This window comes from Ornithodoros turicata, chromosome 2, assembly GCF_037126465.1.
Source record: "Ornithodoros turicata isolate Travis chromosome 2, ASM3712646v1, whole genome shotgun sequence".
In the NCBI taxonomy this organism is placed as follows: domain Eukaryota; kingdom Metazoa; phylum Arthropoda; class Arachnida; order Ixodida; family Argasidae; genus Ornithodoros; species Ornithodoros turicata.
In genome coordinates, this window is record NC_088202.1 from 64,986,464 (window position 1) to 65,008,159 (window position 21,696).

At 46.4% G+C, this 21,696-nt stretch overlaps 1 protein-coding gene and 1 long non-coding RNA gene across 3 annotated transcripts in view; both read left to right on the forward strand.

The window, feature by feature from the left end:
- LOC135385510 (RNA-binding protein 42-like) overlaps window positions 1-21,696 on the forward strand; it is a 162,427-nt gene that overhangs the window by 94,331 nt on the left and 46,400 nt on the right. The gene's annotated exons all lie outside the window — the stretch shown is intronic.
- On the forward strand, window positions 1,443-2,974 carry LOC135383636 (uncharacterized). The gene is made up of 3 exons (XR_010419982.1): window positions 1,443-1,608; window positions 1,891-1,923; window positions 2,212-2,974. It is a non-coding gene; the product is annotated as an uncharacterized LOC135383636 (long non-coding RNA).

Consider the following 21,696-nt stretch of genomic DNA (forward strand, 5'->3'; position numbering starts at 1 on the left):
AATTCCTGTATCTCGGCGCCGAAAACTGAGCTCGGACGATGGATGGCGCCATGGGAACCGTGAGCGTGGACAAGTTTATGACTTGGCGTATCTGCTAGGTGAGGTCAGGGGGGTGAACGTGTAGTATAATTCTATTGTTAGGAAAGACTGCGCATGTAGGTTCCCTAGGTACAAGCACTGAAGCGGCTGTCGAAGTTTAGTAACATCACACGAATCAGATGCTGCCTCGAAAATCTGCTCTCATTCTTGTGTCGCTATACTAACACATCCGTACTTGGGTATGTCGTATTCATATTCCCTGGGACAAACTATTTGAATATCGTTAAAGTATTTTCGTCAGTGGAAGCAGACGCTAGAAGTGATCCACCGCACGTCTAAACAGCCTTTTGTTTGGGAGCGTGCCCTGTTCACAAGGAAACCGGCCAGGTGATTGACGATGCCACACTCAAAACCTGTGAGCTCAGGTGCGTAGCTATCGTCTTCATCGAGTAATTCCTCGTTGTTGTGAAGCATCTCCTGAAGCTAAATTAAGTAGACGCTGTCGTCAAACTCGTAGCGTGATCATAACTCGTAGCAGTGTTCCTTGGTGTCTTTAGGAATTGGCTGACACTATGATCTTCAGTGCGTACTTCAAGTCCGTTTTGCACCGGATTTTTTAGTCAAACGAATTTTCCAGACAATCCTGCAGGAATCGTCCTGCACGTACAAATTCATATTCCCGTGTCAAGAGGTAATCTTGCAGCTTCAATATCACGTTACTTGAGATGAGTATGCCTGCTTGGAATGGCTTTCATAAACCTTCACTTTTGAGCTTTACTATAACTGCGACGACTTGGCGGTGCAGCTTCCTAGTAGCTTCGGCGTGCTTTTCGGGCTGGCGAAGGCGCAGTGCTGTACAGGCAGAACGTGATGACATAATACCGTACAAAGCGAATACAAGCTTAAAGGGACTGTCGCATCCGGAACCGTGGTTACGAATCCAATACCAATGTGTTCGGTACACTACCACGAGCTATTTGCCAAATTTTCTCCTTCCAAAACGGACCGGGTGATGAGGAATCGAATTTAAAAGATCCGGTTTCGTTTTGACCCTCGAAAGCGCCAGCGCCAACAACATCGCGTGACGCAAGGTCGAATCTGGCTAATCCGCTGTGAAGGACGCTGTCGTCTGCCGCCAAGTCTGGGGCTGCTTTGTTTTTTTCCGGCACGTCGCCCGTATTCACATGTGACACTTTCTAGTGACTCGGATACTATCGCTACGCTTGCATCCTTCGCGTGGGATGTCGTTTGGAAACCGACGCAGCGTTCCCGACTCCAGGAAAACTTCCTTCGAAAACCTCGATGTTTGATTTCGCACGCCAAGGATACAGCTACAGCCAGACCCCAGACGAAGCGAAAGTTGGAAGCAGCTACATCACTAGCGGGTATCCAGATAAAGCAAGGAGTGTTCATGCTGTCCGTGTATGCTCCTCGCATTTCACCGATAATGTGTACCTGGATGAGAACATCATGGAAGTGCAACTTGGATTGACACAAAAAAGGAACGAATTGAAACTTGACGCCGTTCCGACAGTGTTCCACGAACAAAGCGAGCCAGCAACTTCGACAGTAAGTCACAATGCCTATGTAGTTTCCCAATCGGGTCTGTCACTCTTGCGCGTGAGTAACTTAGCAGCAAAAGACGAAATCGGTACAACGTAAGGTATCCCCTAACCTATGATTAATAACTAGATAAATAAAATACAATAAACAAGTTCAAGTGATGTCATTCATATGAACGTGATTGACTTTTCTCGTTGTCGGACGCGTTATCATGAAACTTTCACTGTTACTGAGCCTGTGACTTTTGTGGAATGTGGTAGACATGATTGGTTTTCATGTGTGTTACAGCTGCAGGCAGTTCGACAGGGTCAAGCGCAAGTGGTACGTATATTACTTAAATACATATAATGTGTTTACAATTTTTGGACACAGAACAATTCGCAAACTATGAACCCCGATCACTAAAAGGAAGAACTGACGCTGTTTGTGTGCTGGTGTTAGAAACAGGCACTATACAAACAGTAGCTCTGTCCGTAACATAAGCGCCATAACCCACTTCCCAGTTACCTTTTATCTCTCTGTTTGTGAACTGTTTGTGTGCTGTAGGGCGGCGGTTTTTGCGGTTGTCGTAGCCAACTTGAGGTGCACTTTTGACGTTCTGTGTTATAGAAGGACCAGGTGCTGCTGATCAAGTCCCATCCATCCATAAAACGGCATCAAACAATGTACGTGTGTGCACAGCAATTTTGCTGAGAGACCTGGTTTTTACACTAATGCCTTTACGACGCCTCTGACAAATTAGGATCTTCCAGAACAGTGCTTTCTTCATCCAAGTTCAAGAAGTAAAGAGAATGACTTCATGGCTTCTACTGACATCTCACAGCTACATGCCAAGACAAAATAACTTGACAGCAGGAAATGAAAAGAAAAAAAAAAGGTCCGTTTCAGGTCCACCCAAATCTTTGTGCAGAGGCTGACAACAACAACGCTATTGTGAGATGATGAATGATGCTGATGCAGCGTTGAGATTAAGCCCTTGTTTCCTTTTTTGCAATGCTATACATTACTGCTGGTTAAATGTAAAATGATGCACCTACCTCCAGACATTAAAGGGGCTACCAGAGATGTAGTGTCAATTCAACAGAAAACCTGCATGTTCTACGAGGCACTGTCACATAAGCATTGGCCAAATTTGCTGTCCTGTGAGCTTTGATAGGATATGCCGTAGATAGTAAGAGGCCTCTTACTGTAAAAGGGAGGTGCATTAATCGAGTAGTGGGGTCTGAGGCATGAGGGCCATTTCAGGATGTACTAACCCTTCTAAAATTTTACACTTGGTTATGCCCAGAGATCGATCCAGATCCCCCCCAACACCCCGAGTTTTTTTCCTGTGTACCACTGTTATAATGAAACCGTCCAATTTACTGTCCAATCGTCCAGTTTTCATTGCAATTGAAGTACTTACAAAACTGTTTATTTTATTTTTTATTTTTGTGAGTCCCCGCTTCAGATCCCAAGGGACATTGCCAGTGTGGTGCACGCTGATAACTGTCTGTGCATAGCAAATAATAAATATCTGTGCGTGAAGAGTTGGATGTGGACTTGTGCAATGACTCTTGAATGGACAACACTCAGTCAACACAAAGATTTATTCACATTTGCGTAACTTATTTCCTGTCATTATAATAATTATTATAATACATAGACAAGAGGTAATGCTCTGCCAAGGATCTCTGAAGTTACAGTCTTGAAAGCTGTTTTCAAGACAGTGGTGCTAAAAAATTGGATCAATGGCAGGTATCAAAATTTGTTTTGCTGTATCAAGGCAGAACAATCTTCCGTGGGAATGACAAATTTTGGACATTCCCAGACAGATGTATCACTTACTATGATGAGGTGTAACTGTACCATTAGTGAGTTATGAAGCGTTACCTGAAATTATTTGACGTGTTATATCCCTCACATGCTATAATACTGCCAACGATAAGAAGCATTACACTATCATTAAAAGTATAACTGTCACTTATGGCCAGGTAGTTTATTGCTCCTGCCTATTCCTTTGCACTTCTCGGGATTACTGTGGTAACACAGATTCTGTTTCACACTTCTCAATTGGAAACTACGCAAGTCTATTATGGTGTCGGTGTGAACAGGAAATGAGGCACACTAAAGATGATAGTCCTGATAGGACCAGGATGGAAAAACGTTGGCGAATCATGTGGACGACACACCCAGGTATCTGTCGTCTGTTTTTCGGTCCAAGGAATCTCCAAACTCAGCTTGTAAACACACAATAAGCAGTGAACCTGACGTAGATGTAAAAAGAGAGGACACTTTCCTAAACACGTAGCATAGTAATTTCCTGACAATCATTCTAATTCTAACCCGGCCCTTGAGTTGCACAGTTGGTTAGAGCCTTCGTAACTTTCATGGGGCATTCGTCGTGTGTGCAAACAACGACGACAACTACGAAAATAAGGATTGCTCGACGTGCCTATCTATCGTGGGCACAGTAGGCGAAGACTGTGATCGTCGCTGCAATACTGCGGTAGATACACCACTAGAAGTTCTGGCCGATGACAGGGAGCTGGGAACAAAGTGTGATGCGTGCGTGTGGTGCGTGCCGTCATTGCACAACTCTACCACTTCACCAGCACTGCAGCATATAGGTACTCATCCAGTTCCTGAGGAACACAGAAGCCGCACAAACACTTGGATTGTTTCCTGCGTCGTAGTGTGAATGTCACGGGATTAAGTATTGAGCACTCCGATCATGAACGTACCTAAAGCAGTGGTCCTGAGGCTCGTTCTGTTGCGCTAACGCAGCTGCGGCACGTACATCACCAGCGACTTCCAGAATAAGCGGATCCGTCGAATATTGGCCGTCATCAAACATGTATATTCGTCACGGGAGCTATTACTAAAGGCATTTGAACAGCACGATTCGCCACTTCCGCGTTCCGAGTCCGCCATCTCCGTATGTGCCTTCGCCGCCTTCGCCTTCGTCTCCCTGACCTTGCTCATGCAAGCTGCAAGCCGCGGGGACTCCTCTGGCTCGCCGCGTTCTTATTGGTCAGATTCCATGTGACGTTGCTAAAGATTCTCAGCAGGGAGTTCCGCTTGACGCCCGCTTCCGTCGTCTGCTGTAGCGCCGCTTACACACGAATTATGCAAAAAGTATTCCGTCGATCGGAACGGGACTTTCGGAGTCATGGTCAGTGAAGGACGGGGAATCTCATTTCGCTGTGGTTTCGGAATCGATCTGTGGTCGATGCGACTGTCCCTTTAAAGAACCAGGTTGTTGTAGTTGCTGCACCTTCTAAAACACCATGCCTGACATAATAGTGAATTGCTGATTGTGCCTCCCGAAACAGTTGCAGTGCAGTTGAGACCTTCATCTTGGAAAAATGTCCATTACTGTGGTGGGCTGCTTTCAGTCCATTTTCTCCCTCATAATCGAGCACCGCCATAACATGTTTTATGGACACCTCGTTGGACGGGGGGTCCAACTGACGAACTGTACCATCGAGGAAGAACACATCTCGACGGACAAGATGCCCACGGATATTTTTCAGGACGTATGCCGGGTCTGCCATAAAATGTTGCTCTCAGTCAGGTTTAAAGGGACGGTCGCATCCGGAAACCCATCTATGAAACCGATACCACTGTGTTCGGCATCGGCCAACAGACTACCTCGCTAATTTTTTCGTTCCAAAAGTGTTTAAATATTAACTACAGGAATTTTAAAGATCAGCGCTGCCTCCGCGGCTACAGAGGCTCCAGCGGCGTGACGTCGCTCCGTAAGCGAAGGAGTGAGAGGGCGGCGTACAGAGGAGGAAAGGCGCCGTCCAGACGACCCTAACCCTATGGCATGCCTGCACGGCCGCGGGATTACTTTTCTCAAAGGCGTGCTACGATTGGCCGGTTACAGAATGACGTTTTCTCATTTTTCCAGAGAGGGAATTCCAGAATACTCTCAACATCCGGGGTCTGCTCTTGTCATGTGTTCCGTCGAATAACAGCGAAACTACACCAGTATTTGGCGTGGGATTTTCGATACCGTGGTCAGTGGTCCGCGAGGAATTAAGTGACGCTATAGTTTCGAAATCGACTAGAACGGATGCGTTGTCGGAAACGGAAACGTCCCTTTAATGGATGAAGGATGCTGCAAGTTATTGTTGAGAGTCGCCCACTCGAAAGCCCAAGACGTCGCCATACTGCCCTCTTGAAGCTTCCCATATCAGACGTCACACATGTATCATTACGCGAAATGTTGGTTAAGAATAGTGTTGGGGTCCGGGATTTTTTCAAAAAAATCCAGAATTTCGTGATTTGCGGTGAATAGTGCAAACCTATTGTTGGCGTAGTCGCGACACAGAACAGCGTAGCAATTACGAGTTATTTAATTTCCACCACGCATTTTGAATGACGATTCCCTGTCCTTAGCCTCTCAAGCAGTCTACGAGCGTACGCGTCTTTTTCCATTCCTTGCGGGGTGCCGGTAAACAGGCTTCAATTGTTGACGTCTGTGACATACGAGCCGGAGCTTCCTAAGTAGCTTTAGTCGTTCGAGGGGTATACGGGTGTCGTCGAAAGGCCTTTATAGGGACGCGCGCGTGAATAACAGCGCGAAGAAGGGGAAAAAAGCAAGTGCTTTCGGAAACCTGCCTTTTCCTGGACACTAAGCAGGTGGAGGCAAGTTTTGAAACCTCCGTTTCTGTGTCTCTGTTGCGTTCTTTACTATCGTGCATACTAACTAACATGCGTCCACTAGCTCCTTGCGTTCAGCGATTGGGTTTTCTTTTCGCTCATTTCCTTTGCCATGGGGGCCCGAACTCCCGTCAAGGCAAGAGCAGCGAATTTATCCCGACCCTCTAAAATGTTGTGAGGTTACGCAGTATTTCGTCGAAGAAACAGCTCTTGCTTTCCCACACTGTACTCAGTGTAAATAAAGAAGCATGCATACATACAAGAACACCCCTGTTGAAGAATCCCATCACAGACTTTCTGATGGTCCATCACAGCCTAATTTGAGACCAATCAGACCATCAAGCTTGATGGATTGGTGGGCCATCAGGATGTCAGAGACGGCTCCACCAGATTGTGGGATAGTTTTATCGTCCATCAAAACCTTGATGGGTCAATGGGAACACCAAACCATACGAGTGGTGTAGTAATTCTTAATAAAAAAAAAACTTATATCTAAGGAAAAGATAAGACATTGATTTACTTGAAGCACAAATCAATATGCAAAACTCAAGTGTGCAAGCAACCTGCTTCTTGAGCAGGTTCAAGATGTTGGAACACGAATAATCTTATTAGCGTATTTTTTAGCTAACTAAGCTTTAACTAACTAGCGTATTTTCTCTTTTCTTGAGCTACTATGCATCGTGTATCCTTTGGCTCTGCACATTGCATATGAAGGCACCTGAATAACAAACAAACGTATTAGAAGAACACGCGCTAGCAAGCGACGAGATATGCCGGAGTACACGTAAATGGACTAATGCATCCACAAACATAACTGAACCACTCATAACTGAACTTCGACATATATTGGTGCTGCAACATAGTTTTAGTTCAAGATATTTGTTCCGGCAATGATCCGCAGTGTTAGAAGAAGCACTGTGATAGGTGTGATAAGTCACGTCTCATCACATACCGTAGTCCAACATTAATCATAGACAATAACACCAACCACTATTAGACAGGAGAGTACTCGAGGATATTTATCACTTCACCATCACCATCGAGGATACATTTTTGTTAACATACATGTCAGTTACTAACACACTAATCGTTTGCGTGGAAATTTAAGCAATGCAGGATATCGTATTATTGTGCGGAAGAAAGACAAGAGCATCCATAGGTGAAAAGAGAGAAAGTTGTCCAAAGCGAATCTAAACCGGTTGGTGCGTTAACCAACAGAGCGACGAGTATGCTTGTTACAGACAGGGAGGGCCGGTCTGTAGAAGACGAAAAAAAAGAAATCATGGTCGATCCGACGGAAATGTGTTAGCATTTAAACTTTAAAACCCTTTGGGAACGGAGGACCTCGATATTCCCAGTCGCGAACCCCCGATCTCGAAATTCACGTTTTCGAAATAATCGAAAATCAAGGAGAATGCCCGATTGCTTCGTAAGATGATACGCCATGTTTAAGAACATAACACCACTATGTAACCACTCAAATTCACGGGTTTTCGATGCGATGTCTGTCCATGTCGTATTAGCGAACGAAAGCCACATTTTAGCAGTCGTTAGGGCAGGGCGGACACTACGGAGCGAAGCATGTTGGTTAGTTTATTATTAGGTTAGTCCAAGTTCGGTGTTTGCATTTTAATGCGCTAGCATTATAGTCCTCGCTACGCAGGAATCGCGGTGTGGTCTGTCTGTAGTCACGACGCGGCGCACATGCGCGGTGTGTGAAGAGGGAAGGAGAGTGCGACGCGGCCACGGCGCCGGCGCGTCGGTACTCGGCAGTGCAGCTGTGGTCGTCGACAGGTTCAGTCATGTCTGCTTGGGCGCACCATGGGTTATGAAAGCTGTGCGCAGGAGCGGCGTCGAAAGAAGGCTGCGAGACGGCGCCGGCAAGCTCCCACCGTTCGCGCCGACCCAAGATCGTGTCACTTCCCTGCGCCGGGCTGAAGAGCTCCAGTGGAGCGAAACAGCTGTCCTCGGCTGGGAGTGCACGATCAAATTGTAAACATATGCTCAACGTGCAGCCACAAAGTTTCGGCTATTTTTCCTTTGTATCTGTACTTGCTGGCTTGCACTGCGGCCTCCACAGGTGGCGCCGTCACCGTGGAACATTGACGTCTCGCCGAGACGCACTGTTCGCGCCGACCTAAGATCGTGTCACTTCCCTGTGCCGGGCTGAAGAGCTCCAGTAGAGCGAAACAGCTGTCCTCGGCTGGGAGTGCACGACCAAATTGTAAACACACACACACATATATATATACTTACAAACGCCTGTGGCGTGCCCGTACCGATTATGACGTCATGTGCCAAACCTATTTAAGTAGTGTGTAACCGGCTACGCATCTTTTGTCCTGACGAAGACAGTGCCACTGTCGAAACGTCGACCCCTTGCCCATTTTACTTTTTAACGTCTCCCTATGTAATAAACTAGTGTTTTTAACTTCCCTAAAATCTGTTTCCGCGTCTTTTTTTGAACTTCTATATATATATATATATATATATATATATAGAGAGAGAGAGAGAGAGAGATAAAGAAGGGGGGAAAGCCATTAAAAAAATAAGTAAATGATGCTAGACGTGTTTGCATCATTTACTTATTTTTTTAATGGCTTTTCCCCCTTCTTTATAATTCACTGGCTTGCACTGTGGCATTGAGGAGTGCTCAGTCACCCTCCCAGGTGTATATCGCTCGCTGAGTGACCCCTGGCTTGCCAATCTCGAACGATGCGCAGCTACCCAGGGCCGACGATCCGCAAACACGGCGAAACACGTGTCCTCTGGTGCTGTCGCATCGTTCAATGAGTAGATACTCATGGAACGATGCGACAGCACCAGAGGACACGTGTTTCGCCGTGTTTGCGGATCGTCGGCCCTGGGTAGCTGCGCATCGTTCGAGATTGGCAAACCAGGGGTCACTCAGCGAGCGATATACACCTGGGAGGGTGACTGAGCACTCCTCAATGCCACAGTGCAAGCCAGTGAATTATCTCATTATATATATATATATGTTTATAATATGATCGTGCGCTCCCAGCCGAGGACATTGTGCGTCTCGGCGAGACGCACTGTTAGCGCCGACCCAAGATCGTGTCACTTCCCTGCGCCGGACTGACGAGCTCCAAGTAGAGCGAAACAGCTGTCCTCGGCTGGGAGTGCACGATCAAATTGTAAACATATGCTCAACGTGCAGCCACAGAGCTTCGGCTATTTTTCCTTTGTATATATATATATATATACATAATCTTACCGGCGTCTCATTACATACGGCGTACATACAGTGAACCCTGGTTAATATGACATACTCACTTCATGACCGTTTTTCTCGGGAACCGTTCCGCCGGCATGTAAATCCCCCTCGTTAATATGACAATCCGTTTATCGGACAATGACCAAGATTTTTGTCACAAGTAGGGTCAAACACAGGCATTATCTTCCCGCTATTATGACCGCGTCACATGGCCCTCAGAGTAGCCCCCGGGAGAGGCTATTTCGTACCTCGCTCAGAGGGTGACACGTGTTAAAGTAGGGCGTCAAATCGTTGACCTCTGAATTATACCCATATCGTTTTTCGAACCACGGAAGTGCTTAAAAGGGCGGGGACCAGGTCACACTGTGCTGCTGTTTTCACGTAAGAATGGCCGAAACGAAGCAGAAGAGTGATTTGGCAGTCGGAATGAAGAGCGGCGTTACTCGAAGGAGGCAAGCGAGGCCCTACAGGTTGCCTCGTTATTTTTTGAGTCGATAACGTGTCCGCAATTGATGGTGCTATTGTCCATTTAGAAAAAATAGTGACTGCAAATTGTTTGACGTAGTCATTGTTAACAGACTTTTCAGAAAATGAAATATAATTACGTCGGCTCTTGTTGTGCATAGCTGTGTGTCCGGTCCGCGGAGGGTGTGTTTCTCGTTAAAATGACAATTCGCTTTATGACCAAAATCCGCGGGAACGGCAGTGGTCATATTAACGAGGGTTCACTGTATACTAGTATATGCACTCGTTAGTAGCATGTCTTTCGTGTTTGTCCTCGTTCCTGTTTCGCTGCATTGAAGGATCATATACTAGTATGTCAGTCTAGTATCCCTGTGGCTTGAACACCCTTTGTTCCCTGGGGATGCGGAACTCATCAAATTGTTCGTTTTGAAGCTTCGAGCAAGGGCATACTCGCAATACAGGTCGTCATTTTTAATTGGAAGCGCTGCGGATTACACTCGCCATATGAACATATTTTTACGTGCTGTAGTTTTAATAGTGATTCAGATATTTCAGTCATTCCAAGAATTGCAAGACACACCCTCCTAAAGTTGACTTGACCGGCGTACACCCTGCCCTTCATTGAAGCTATGCATTTCACCTGGAATATTCGTGGGCCTTGAGCTTTAGAAAAACGTGTCCTCTTTTTTTTACCTTACAACCAAACTAACAAACGTGTCAACACAGGTACTTCTATGAGAGGTCCCACGATGGTGTATAATTGGAATGGAAGCGCAAGTGCGTCAGGTATTTTTTTTTTTTTTTTCACTTTGGTACTTATTTTCGCCCTTTCAAATGCATTGGCGTGCCTTCGTGCTTGTATTTCGAGAAAGCAATGTGTTCCCCAGACAGTGTCGTCCTCTTCGAAAGTGTTCATGTTCTTTTCGTGCAACTGTAGTATGCCCAGTTTTATTTTTTATTTTTTTCCACGACGAAAGACGTAACGCCTGCTCAGTGCGCCTTCCGAAGCGGTTGCGTCTTGGTCCCCCACGATGACAACATTCTGTGCTGTTGGTTTAGTGGTGCAGATGTTGATTCTAGCTTTCATGTTCCCTGGTTCGATCTGAGGGTCATGCCTTTCTTATTTTTTATGAAGCGATTTTTGAGATTACGGCAAGGCAAGAGCGTCACAATTTTCTTCCTGGATGGCTTATTAATGGGCACTATGACATAATATGACTAGTGTGAGAAAGGTAGACCACTTTTCATTGCATCCGGACCTACTTCATCATTACAGGAAGTCCCCGCCTTGCCGAATGCCAACGTGTTAACATTGCAGAATTAACAACAGCAGAGAGAGCATCTTTAAGCGCTATCTTTACAAAAGCAAAGCGTGTGGGGTCGAAATCCTTGTTTCTCTTTTCAAATATTAATTATTCCTCTCTTGTTCGCACTCACAAGGCTTTATACATTTTAATCAAACTGTCATATCAAGTAATGCACGTCCCACGGAGACTGCAGATTAAGCATTATAGTGCTTCCGACGGGTGAGAAAACTTGTACTGGCATTCGTGTTTTTCTTTACAGATTCTCGCATATTACAAAGTGTCTTCATATAGGACTGCGAGGACGGTCGTTGCTGGCTAGTTGAAGTCTCTTATTTCACGTTATCAATGGCAAGCGCATAAAAGCAGTTTTAGCAGACCGTTTGTAAGGTTATCATTCCTGACGGCGCCAACGTGTAGTTATGTATGAGTCATAATCTTATCCATACTCATTGGTTCAGGCTGTTACGGTTCGATGCAGGCCACGTTATGAACAGTTTGCTAAAATTGTCTATCATGTTCACCCCATTTCACAATAAAGCGAATCAAACGCCCGCAAAAATTTCAGAAGAATGGCAATTATTTGGGAGAAACATCACGGACGTTGATATGACGTCCCTGCCATCTTATCACCACAGTTTCCGATTGCACCTTTCTTCCTTTTTCTTGGTTTCTGGAGCTTATTTGAGCAGAGTTTACCCAACATCTCCAAGATAAGGAAAAGGCCTGCGCCCTGCGTCACACAGGAAGGCCTGCTGTTACAATTGTGGATGCTACTATGAAGTAAATGAAAGAGCGAACGAGAAGAAAGCTCGAAGTAGATCGCAAAGCCAGACAGGCCTCCATAGGTCACGTAAGCGCGCAGGCCTGACGCTATCTAGGAGGTGTTGGTTTACCAATCACTTTTTGTATCGAACATCACCCTGCTGCCACCCTCTAGACGTTCTGAATATAAGCACTCTTCTGCTTTCTGCTTGTTTCTTTGTGTATTTTTGTTATTTTTATTTTTTTAGGGGAGGGTGTTGGCAATCGACAAACCTTCTTGATGGTGGCGGGAAGAGACTGTAACACGCAAAATTTGGTATTAAGTATTGAAATGTCCTCATGATAAGGCCAAGAACAAACTGAAGTGTATGATACAGTGACAACGGAGTAACAAGGTGCAAGTACCAAAGTGAAGTGCAGTTACGGAATTCGTTTTCGTAGCTTATAGGGTTCTGGGTTTTCGGATTTGCCCGAAAAAATCCGAAAAACGTACTCCGGTAAACTTTTTGAGCAATTCGGACTAATCCGAAAAACTCCGCTTGGCAGATGTTTTCCCTGATAACAGGGTTCATGTTCTTGGCCACCTTGGTTTCTTCTGACCTCGGATACCGGTCCCACCGCAACATAATAATGGCCGTGACCTAGCGTTTTCTTCGGCGGTCATCTCGACCACTTGAGGATTCACCGCCCGGGTTCTTCCCCAGTCTGTTTCCCGATTTCCTCGTCCTACACGTGACCTAAGCACTAAAATAAGCATCGAACCGAGGTCATACGGAGTGGTCTTTTTGAAAGGGCAACTAGTTGCTGTGCTGACGACAAAATAGGACGCAAGCGAAAGCTTCCCTGCGACTACGTCAAGGAGTACCCGGATTTCGAGGAGTTCACATCGTCCCGCGATCGCGATGCAGAGGTTGTCGTATGTAAGTACTGCCGCATAACAGTATGTACTACACACGGAAAGGGTGCATTTGGAATTGCGTAACACCAAAGTGTGCGTCGCACGAAATGTATTGTTATGCTTGCGTCTCTTTCGCGTTGAAGCAATAAATGTGACAACTACGTTTTCGCTGCACAACTGTGCGTGCATCGTCAAGTTTTCTCCGAATTTTGGATATTAACTGAGAGTTAAATCATACACTCCGAAAAACTCCCGTTTTTGAAAAAACAATAAACTCCGAAAACCCGGAACCCTATAGTTATAGAGTATAATTTCTTTTCATCATAATGTAGGGTAATTTCTGGGGTTTTCTTCAGACGCTGTCACACCAACGCCGGCACAGTTTCCTTAGAAGCAGGGAAGGGTAACGGTAATGGTAACGGAAACAGAAACGGTATATTACCGAGATTGGAGATGGTAACGATAACGGAAAAGCGTACCACGGTCCTCCATTACCGGAAAGAGAAACGGAAACGAATTTATCGTCCGGTACTAAATTCCGGTAATGGCTATTCCTGTTGTGCGATGACATTTGAGTGAATTTTCATATTTTGTTTTTGTATTTTGATGACTCCATTCCGTGTAATGCTCTAAATACTACACGAGAGCATGGAAAGAAAGCGCAATATTGGATCTCTAGGGTGCATCCGTCGCTTACCTCGTCCCAGTCCTCACAACTCCATGACATCAACACATGACTATACTCCACCATAGCACGAGGGTGACAGCCTACGATTTTCAGTTACTTATTTATTTCACACTTTTTTTTCATTTCGCCGTGGCAGTAATAGAGAGTTTTAGAAGACCGTTGATAACGTAGCTTGCGTCGAACCTTATCAACCGGAACCAATCAGTGGATAAGATTCTGAGTCACGCGCGACTACGATTGGTTCAGATAGACACGATAACCTTATCAAGGGTATACTAAAACTCACTATTATTTACTACTGAGAGCGTCCGCTTATAAATGCGACATTGGATGAAGGTTACACCCATCTGGAGTTGCTGGACTCCGAGTGACTGAAGGCTGAAGACATGTTCCTAAATTTTTTTTAAATCTTGCAAGATATGCGCATCCCAATGACGTAAAATTACTTGTGTGGTGTGTACGCGTGACATCGAAGCAGTACTTGGGCAAAACAGGGTGCCGAGAGAGCCGGAAGGGCCGTCCTCCCGCAGCTCTGTAACCGTTCCATTACCGGAAGCGTAACAAAAACGAAATTGAAAGGCCGGTATCAGGAACCAGGGTGTCGAACCGAAACGTTTTTCGTTCCGGTTTTCGTTCCGGTTACATCATAAACGATCCGGTACCGGTTCTGCTCCGGAGCAAAAAAATAACGGTTCATACCGGTTTTTAACCGGTTCCGCTTCTGCTGGGAATATTCATCCCCACAAAAAAAATCAATGTTACAAAATGTAAACCCGTTTATTCCGCATACATTCTGTTTAATATTAATAGACAGCTGTGAAATTGGTAGCTCCTCGTTCTAGTAGGTTACTGTCTGTTCAAATGGGCTTTCTCCTTTCTTGAAGCACATGCTACAAACGGACTTGTTTGTCGTGATTTCATACGTAAAGTACTTTCTTGCTGGATTGGAGCGATCGCGTCCCATCCGAATGTCTGTTGCTACTGTCTAGCCAGCAAGCACCACCGCACGAGTAGGAGGCAAATCGAGGAACACCTTCACTCACAAACGCGCTCGACGGCTCCGTTTTATTTTCTTCGTGTCCTGTCCACAAAAGAGTTGCCACTTGCACGGGCTTGCCCTCGCGTATACGTAAATGTATTCGACTTAGCTGCTCTCCAACAAGGGACGCGTTGCGCGACATTACCGATAAAGAAGCCGTTATGCAGCCCCCTTGGGTCGCTGTTTCGTTGAGGAGAGTTTGCGGGGATCAAATTAAAACGAACACTACGGCACATTGCTAGAGAATCACATGTACCTCTAAGTCTGTGTGCGTGCGCGAACGATAAACCATTAGAAAGGGAGCCCTAGTATACCGACATACATTCCACCGTAACCGTAACCCTCGTATAGTATCCATGACATGACTTCAGAGCACACGACGTCTGTTTCATTCGCCTATCCGTAGTCCAAACCGGCGAAGTTTTTCTTGGACCGAAAACCGTTAAATATATTTTTCGGTTTCCCTCCTGAGCGAAAAAAACTTATACGGTTTCGATTCCGTTCCGGTTCGCACCAGAATAGCGGTTTTTTTCGGTTTTCGGTTCCGGTTTTCGGTTCGCTCCGACACTCTGTCAGGAACGCATAACGGAAACGAAAATATAGCAGTAACGAAAATGGAAACGGTAACCAAAATACGTCCGTTATCCTTCCCTGCTTAGAAGTCGCCCCAGGACGCACATTTCTCATCGTCGACGGCATCTCCATTCTCCACAGAGAAAACAAAAACTGGATCAGGACCAGCCTTACAAGTGCCAATCACCTCGTTCCACACGTTACGAGTAGCAGCCCAGGATTCTGAGCGGCAGTACAGCAAAGAAAATCTTGGCAAAAGTTATCAGAGCTGATTTATCACATTTTCATTCTGCGTTGGGCAATTGCTGCTGATAGCCGGACTCCGCGGGCGATATCTGATGTACAAATTCCCTTTCTCGTCTGCCCACGCCCCTTTCCATCTTCATTCTTCCTCACCCCCGCTTTTCTTTTAAATTGGCTTTCTTACATGTTCTTCTGCTATCAGGCAGAACCTGCATCAGAGGAGGTGTCCCTGAATTCTGGTCATGCAACGGCAAATCGCTTCTTCTGCATCCAGCGAGGGCGCGGGGAGCCCCTGGATGCCCCGCCGCCGAAGCGCCGGAGCCCTCCGCCCTACGGCAATTTGTACTTGGACACGCCGGGTGAACGCTGGATGCCCCGACGGCGAAACGGCGTCGACCACCGTATCCGTACTCCTCTCGGCCGGACGGCGAATCGTTTTTTCCGCATCCAGCCTGGTGTTGATTCAGCGAGGGTGCGGGGAGCCTGGTCTATACCTGAACCTGGAGCTACTGAAATTCAAATATAGTCTCAAACACCCGCTTCGATGGAACTTCAGTCGACAGTAATTGACAAAATATATCGACAACACCTATCACACAGCAAGATGTGACGTATCCACTTTTAGTTCAAGACGCGATTGCGGTTGCCAAATCTGGTTGGGTTCCGGTCACATGACTGCGCCAGTTTCCGCTCAGTAGGCTTTCTGTTCCGCTATGCATGCCAAGTTCTGCGTTTTGCGTCGTCGTTTTGACGTTAAGGGCAACACCGGAAGTCACATGAGTTAACATTCCTCTCGTCTCCTCTGCTCTGCTCGAACCTGCCGCGTTCGACTCGTGCACGATTCCTCCGGCTCGGAGGTGGAGTGAGATGCGGTCTGGACCGCTCCGGCTCGGAGTATCGGAGCGACCAGTTGAAGACACAAGTGGATAACTTTCGGGTCCTCCCGGCTTCGTCTCATCTCAGCCGCTCTGCGTTCCCTCACTGCTAGGTCGTGTTGTCGTCGTGCAGCCAATGCGCGTCTGGTTGCTTGTTTGCTCGATGTGTGATACCGTTCGTGTTCTGCAGCGGCCCGCCGAGCCCTGGGCTCCCTATTGGGAGACTCCGTACGCACCCTTCGTGGCCGCCCCACAGCGTCTGACACACTGTCTGACGATGCTTGCATCCCGCACGGCTGCCGCTTTTCTTTTTCTTTTCTTTTTTCATGTGCTTTACGATTTGCTGCTGCGCCAACCAATGCTCATCAAATAAGACGTCAGGAACGACACCGACCTTGACAAAAAGTTTCCTGATACGGCTATCGCTGTAAAAGCAAAGTACAGCTTGGGACAAAAGTTTACGGAACACGGTAGTAGCGTATTTCGTCATCTGAGTGGCCCCCTGCTAGCTAACAGGAAGAGATCGAATAAGGAACGGGTGACTGGCCATTCTGTCCATCTCTCAGTATGTGAGTCCACTCCTGTTTGCTCTTAGGGTGTCTCACCAACGCAGAAATGCGACATCCCCGTGTTCCGTAAACTTTTGTCCCAAGCTGTACACAACGTCAGAACATACATAAAAAATCCACACGAACAGAAAAATCAGCACGTGGTGCAAAGAAGAATGCAAGAGTAAGCTCAACAATAGGTTGCCACGTAACCATCGCTTTAGTTAGCCCACTCATCTGTTGGTATTAATAAGGCTTTGGTGTTCGTTAAAAAAGGTTGGAAATAAGTTTTTCAAGTCGAATCTTTCGTATTCAGTGACACCCGATCGAAAAATTCGACAAGACTCCATCAGAAATTATAATGGTCAATTAGAATATTTTGATGGACCCTCAAAACAGCTTGTCGGCCCATGAACAACTCCTAATGGTCCAACAGGATTGTTAGCGCGGCCCGACAAATGTTGTGCCACGGCCCGTCAGGTAGGCCGAATGGCCCCACAAAAAGGCCTGATGGTACCACAGGGCCCCTGGCGGTTCAACAAAGGGTATCCAAATGCCCATCAGGTGAGCTAGGTGGCCCCACAGGAGAAGCCAATGGTCCGTCAACGAGGCTTTGCATTCAAACAGGTGATGCCTCATAGTAGATCAGGAGTCCCTAATGGGACATCAGAGATATGGCATAGCGCTTAATCGCTAAAACACTCCATGCAAGATCCGATAAAGGGCAGAACTGAAAAGTATAAGACGGAAACTGCGTCCTGTCCTAGTCTTGCCCTTTAGTGTTTCCTTCTATCGAAGGTTCTAGCTGTTACAAGAAATGAGCAACACGCCTGAAGCCTATAGCCGACGTTCTTACAATATTCAATATATGGCAGGTTGCATTGTCCTGACAGGCCGATAGACCTCCGACCGTCAAGCTACTAATGTTTTATGCCGTCTGACTCATTGCGACTCGGAATATTCTAATATTGCTTCAAGATTCAGTTAAATATGGTTCGTACGTGAAAATGTGACCCCCGTAAAACTTCGCTAAAACTGATCAGCGCTCAGAGACTCAAGCTGCGAACACACCAGCGTATAAAGATGATTGAGCATCGCGCTACGCTCGCAGCCTATAAAAGGCCACGTGCCATGCGCCAGCACCATAAGCATCCATAAAACGACTGGGAGCTTTATATGTGGACGTACCTTTCAGTACATCCGAGGGATGTCGCGTGTCGGCAGTTTCAAAAATTCTACTAGTCCTGACGGAATTCTCTGATGGATGGAGTGTTGCGAGAGAGAAAAGAACGCGCGATTGCACTGCGGAAGTTCGATTTTCGATGGACATACAGAATGTCTCAACCAAAAGCAGTAAGAAACACAGACGTTGTGTTAGTCTTGAGTTAGTACCCCAAGCCATTCCTCACTTTCATGTTGCTTGCGTGAGTAAATGAAATAAATTTAGACAGTTCACTTCTTCTGTTTAACGGCGCCAGCAAACAGGACTATCGGATTCGCGAAATCACGGAAGACAAGCTAAAAGTATAGTATTTGTGCTATCTGCATCCACTTCCACTTTGATGCCATCAAACGAAATGGACACGACCATCCTAAGTGAGCTGTGTGGCCTTCAGTTCTGGAGAACGTTTCTTTTTTTTTTTTTTTTTACGTTTTCTGTTTACTTCTTGAAACGCTGCGCGCATTGCATAATTTGAGATCTCTTCGAAACAAAAAGAAAAGAAAGAATCGAAGCAAGAGAGATTAAATTGTGTCATGAGAGGAGTCGGAAAAAGATAGAAAGAAACAAATTTTGGTTTTTACTGTTTTTCTTTTTACTTTTGCGGAGCTCCCATCAAGTCATTAGACGCTTAGGTCCTAATGGTCCCATCAAACCGCTAAACCATGAGCCCTATTGGAGATGTCCGAAATTACGATAGGCCTATAGGCTTAATGGTTCCATGAGGATTGGCTCTGATGGATTTTTCGATGTATGAAATAAATCGGTAAGGCGCTGTGCGTTACAACTGCGAATAAAAACGAGCATTTTGTTTGAGGAGAACATAAAACAGGTCTTATCAGTTTTTGGATAAAATCTGTCGCATGTTAAAAAAAGGTGTTTTGGTTAACACGCAGTCAACGCCGAGGAGACAGAGACAAACGCACACATGAAAGATTCGAATTACTACACAGAGGCTATGGCTTATTTTAATTAAATTATGATTTATTTTCACTGTGTGTATTTGAAGTGCGTGGATTCTTAAAGGGACAGTCGCATCGACCACAGATCGATTCCGAAACCACAGTGAAATGGGATTCCCCGTCCTTCACTGACCATGACTCCGAAAGTCCCATTCCGATCGAGGGAATACTTTTTGCATAATTCGTCTGTAAGCGGCGCTACAGCAGACGACGGATGCGGTCGTCAAGCGGAACTCCCTGCTGAGAATCTTTAGCAACGACACAAGGAATCTGACCAATAAGAACGCGGCGAGCCAGAGGAGTCCCCGCGGCTTGCAGCTTGCATGAGCAAGGTCAGGGAGACGAAGGCGAAGGCACATACGGAGATGGAGGACTCGGAACGCGGAAGGGGCGAATCGTACTGTTCAAATGCCTTTAGTAATAGCTCCCGTGACGAATATACATGTTTGATGACGGCCCATATTCGACGGATCCGCTTCTTCTGCAAGTCGGTGGTGATGTACGTGCCGCAGCTGCGTTAGCGCAACAGAACGAGCATCAGGACCACTGCTTTAGGTACGTTCATGATCGGAGTGCTCAATACTTAATCCCGTAATATTCACACTACGACGCAGGAAACAATCAAAGTGTTTGTGCGGCGTCTGTGCTCCCCAGGAACCGGATGAGTACCTATATGAAAACCAATCATGTCTACCACATTCCACAAAAGTCACAGGTTCAGTAACAGGGAAAGTTTCATGACAACGCGTCCGACAACGAGAAAAGCCAATCACGTTCATATGAATGACATCATGTTCTTTTACTTGTTTATTGTATTTTATTTATCTAGTTATTAATCATAGGTTAGGGGATACCTTACGTTGTACCGATTTCGTCTTTTGCTGGTAAGTTACTCACGCGCAAGAGTGACAGATCCGATTGGGAAACTACATAGACATTGTGACTTACTGTCGAAGTTGGTGGCTCGCTTTGTTCGTGGAACACTGTCGGAACGGCGTCAAGTTTCAATTCGTTCCTTTTTTGTGTCAATCCAAGTTGCACTTGCATGATGTTCTCATCCAGGTACACATTATCGGTGAAATGCGAGGAGCATACACGGACAGCATGAACACTCCTTGCTTCATCTGGATACCCGCTAGTGATGTAGCTGCTTCCAACTTTCGCTTCGTCTGTGGTCTGGCTGCAGCTGTATCCTTGGGGAGCGAAATCAAACATCGAGGTTTTCGAAGGAAGTTTTCCTGGAGTCAGGAACGCTGCGTCGGTTTCCAAACGACATCTCACGCGAAGGATGCAAGCGTAGAGATAGTATCCGCGTCACTAGAAAGTGTCACATGTGAATAGGGGCGACGTGCCGAAAAAAAACAAAGCAGCCCCAGACTTGGCGGCAGACGACAGCGTCCTTCACAGCGGATTAGCCAGGTTCCACATTGCGTCACGCGATGTTGTTGGCGCTGGCGCTTTCGAGGATCAAAACGAAACCGGATCTTTTAAATTCGATTACTCATCACCCGGTCCGTTTTGGAAGGAGAAAATTTGGCAAATAGCTCGGTGGTAGTGTACCGAACACATTGGTATTGGATTCGTAACCACGGTTCCGGATGCGACAGTCCCTTTAAAGGAACTACCGCAATCTGGGAAGGTGTGTATGAGACCGATACGGTAACGTTCGTCACTGCTTCACAGTCAACTTGGCCAAGTTTCTCTTCCGAAAACAGCTGACATATTAAATGAACGAGTTTTAAACATTCGCACTCCCTCTGCAGCTAACACTATGATGACGTAAGTCATGCACACGAATGGGAGCGAAGCGCAGGCGATCGTCTTCGAGGTCGTCTGCTTAGCATATGCATCGCAATATACAAAGTGAAAAGTCCTCGGTGATTACGCCGACTTTCGCTTACCAGCGTGAGTTCTGACGTGACCATGTTGCGTGGAACACGGTGTTACGCTCCTGGCTGTACGAACACGTCCGACGGTAACCAGAAACATTCTGTAAGCCGATCACAGCACAGACGCCGTCCCCTAGTATTCTGGCTCGCCCGCCCGCCTGCAGGACAGCTGGTTGCCAAGGCTACCAAGGTCCCTTCAGCGTCTGCCTGATTGGTACCGTACGCGCCAAAGGGCGCTGACTGATTGGCCTTGTGCGGGTGACGTTTCCAGAGAGGGAATCCCGGAATACTCTCAATATGCGTCGTCTGCTCTTGCCATGTGTTGCATCAAACTGCACAGGAACAATGCCACCAATTCACGACGGATTTTCGGCGTTACTATCAGTGATGAACGCGGGGTAAAACGGCACTATAGTTTCGGAATCGACCGGGACGGATGCGATATAGTTCCTGTAGACAGTTTATTTCAGCAGATCACCACGTTGCTGATATCTGACTAACTGACAGCGATGCGGACTAGGAAGCGGAGGGCGCTTACGATTTCCTAAAACTCTCTACTGAGAAAGGCAGTGATAAAGGCAGGCGTCGGCAGCAGCGCTACTAGCCGTTAAGTACAACACTGTTCCGGAGTAATGACACGGAGCGCTAGTCGTACTACTCACACCGTTCACTTAGACATGCGTGATGTGATGACACGTACTGGCTTGTCATCCGACGGTAAGCTTCCAGCAGTTACAC